This window comes from Pomacea canaliculata, linkage group LG10 (genome assembly GCF_003073045.1).
Source record: "Pomacea canaliculata isolate SZHN2017 linkage group LG10, ASM307304v1, whole genome shotgun sequence".
In the NCBI taxonomy this organism is placed as follows: Eukaryota; Metazoa; Mollusca; class Gastropoda; order Architaenioglossa; family Ampullariidae; genus Pomacea; species Pomacea canaliculata.
In genome coordinates, this window is record NC_037599.1 from 20,992,104 (window position 1) to 20,995,508 (window position 3,405).

Consider the following 3,405-nt stretch of genomic DNA (forward strand, 5'->3'; position numbering starts at 1 on the left):
AATAAGACTCAGCTTTTTTTTTTGTTTTGTTTTCTAGCATGATTCAAAACCACATTAGGGATCGAAAAGAACTGTACATATTGTGTTGTATGAACAGAAAAATATTTATATCTATGCACTCATATTTTTGTAAAATATTTTTTTACAAATGACTTATGGGCTTTTGTTAATTTATTTCCATATAATTTATACATTTGCATGTAATCTGTAAAAGAATATGGGAACCTTGCAGGTTAAATGGCGCTTAAGAACAGCACAAGCTGTTACTAAGGCTGTTTGTTACAAATTACAGGTTGGTTGGGGAAATGAGCTCATATTTAATTACAGTTTTCTACTTTCCTGAATAGCTGTGATAAATACGAATACATATTGTGGTTTCTTGTTATCTGTTATGTCTAATTGGATACATTTTTTAAAGTGACGTTTCCCAAACATCTGGGTGAATAGCCTCTTATTGTTCACGATACACAAGACAACAAATATATCATCATGAGACTCATCAGAAATTACTACAGATATGCCTAATATATGGTTCCTGCTGTCCCACTGATTGTAATTTTGACTGGTAAATTTTTACATATAAAATCATTGTTCTTTTGACCTCTTTCTGGCATAGTAAAGTTTGCCAGCATTTATTTCGAGAATAATAAAGTGCTATTCCCTAAGATTTTGAGAAATAGTATTTTATACTGTGCTAAACCTTGAAATGAACTTTTTGAAAAAAGTTACATCCCACTTGACCTTTAAGGTGTAATTTTATTACAGTCTTGTTTGTTGAAGACTATCCTGCAAAAAGTATATTGCAAATGTTATTAAACTAAAAACATTAGTGCTCTTTTTTCCTGTGTATTTATTGGTACACTTGTATGTAAACGGTCTTTGATTAAATGTGTTGAAGAATGTGCTTTTGCATACTATGCGCTCAGGAAGATCAGCTCCATTTACCATACTCTGTCCATCACAACCACAAAATTCTCATCTGCTCATTTGTTCTAACCTAGACTATTGCATCTTCTCTTCTTTGCTGGCTGTCCACAGTTCCTCATTCACAAGCTTCAAAAAGTCCAGAACTCAGCTGCTCCTCTTGTTTTCTGGACTTGCAAATGTGAGCATGTCACACCATTTCTTCACTGGCTACCATTTAAAGCTAGAATAGACAATAAACTCTCAACTCTATGCTATGGATTCTTTGAAGGCTCCTCCCTCCTATACTTTGCTGAAATCTCCTTCCTGAAACGTTTGGTCCTCATCAGACTCCCACATTCTATCCCTCCCTCCCACAAAGGCAGTCACATATGGACAACAGACATTCTTGCTCTGTGCTGCTAAGCAGTGGAACTCTCTTCCATATCACATTTGCCACTCTGACTCCAAGGCTACATTCAAAACATATCTGTTCACGAAGTACTATCCCTGAATTACAATTCTTAACTCCCTTGCAATACTGTCGCTCATATTAACTGTCATGTAACGACTCCATCTTGCACTGTTTACAGTACCTGCATCCCCTTATACCTTGATCTATTGCTGTGCATTCTACTCTTGTACTTCATCTTTATGTTGTTCAGTGTCCCAATACATACATCACTGTCCACCGTCTGTTATCTTTCATTTATCATGACTAGCCTGCACAGAGAGTGTGATCTATCTTGGTCGTGAAGCCTGGAGTTATAAGTACCATTATTATTATTATTAGTGACACGATAAGGCAAGTAATGCATCATAAGAAAATATAAAATCTTAGATCCAAGACCATTCTTAAGACACACCTGCATCATTAACATCCATATGGATACACAACTGAAACTTTATCAATGATTGATCTGGTGGCCTGCAGAAGATATAGAGCATCTAAACGATTGAAGTGCTTATTACTACTGCATACAGTCATAGCATAATGTTTACCTGAACTCAATAAAACAAATCCTCTTGCTAGTACATGTTTTGGTATAGATGAAATGCTGGAAGATTTTCTGACAATTTGGTGATCATAAAAAGCCAAATCCCTCTGCTTAAGACCTATTACCTTAGTACAAATATGGACATCACTGTTCTTTTCGTGGACAGACTGACTGGAACAAACATACAAAAGAATAAAATAAAAGTCAATGAATGACTGATAAAAACAGCTCAAGACTTTTGTGCTGACTGAAAAACTTATCAGCTTGTGAAGAAGCTACACTCTTTGCTGACCATGTTTAAATCAGTGTTTACAATTCACCTAGAAGAAAAAGTCTCAAAAGGTTTATCATGTATCATAATGGAACCAGCAGCACTATCTTATCTTGCCCTAGACTCTATGCTCATCTCTTTCGGTTTATCTTCATTTAATTCAAGAAAATTCTCACTACACCAATGTACATAATTTGATAATGAATTGACATGATCTTGCTAATGCCCCGGACTCAGCAATGAAGTGTCTTCTGAGAATATAACAAAATAGCTATTCTCTTCAGTACTTCTGCAGCACTTAACTTATACATTTTCTACTGATTGTAAGCTGTTTGCTGATGATACCTAAATATATAATATAACGTTAAATAACAGTTATTCAGAGATATTAACAAAATGCATGAATGGTGTGTAAAATGGACATTACAATATATCAAAATGTGCAGTTATGCATGTATCTAAAAATAATCCAAGCATTGCATATAAAATAAAAATAGATGATATCACAAAATAAAGATATTTGATGCGGAAAAAGCCCTGGGAGTGGACTTTGATTGTAAGTTGTCTTTTGACTCCCATATCCAAAAGTAGGCAAAGAGTTATTAGGAGGACTTTTAAGTATCTGGAAAGGAAGATATTTTTAAGATTGTATAATGCACTTGTGCGTCCACATTTGGAATGCACTATTGTAATTTGGTCTCTTCTTAAAAAGACAATCAATGCTAGTGGAAAGTGTTCTGAGAGAAGCTACAAAATTATTAGGAGAATCTATGGAGATATACTGAAGTATTTAAGACTTCACTCTCTCTGAAAGAGAGCCGGAGTGGGGCAACTTATTCGAGTATTTAAAATGTCATAGTTATGTTGACATTGATATGAATGTATTTTTCTCCTGACCACAAACTAACAACTAGAAATTCTGAAGGAAAAGTCTTCATATGACTTCATTAAAAGTTATAACACAAATAAACGTAAATTCTATTTTTCACTTCCAACTAATATTAACAATGCACCGAATTCAAGATTTTCTAGGACACACTAAAAAATTCATAATCTGTTTCATAGTTGTGATAAAAAAATAAAGTATGGCTCAAACCTAAACAAAAATTAATGAGAGTTATAATGAGGGGACAACAAGAAAACAAGGCATGTACTCCCGCTGAGGGTGTGGGTTTTGAGAGTTGTCTTTCCCACAGGAAACCGTATGTGGAATATCTTTATAGTGTGTATCTT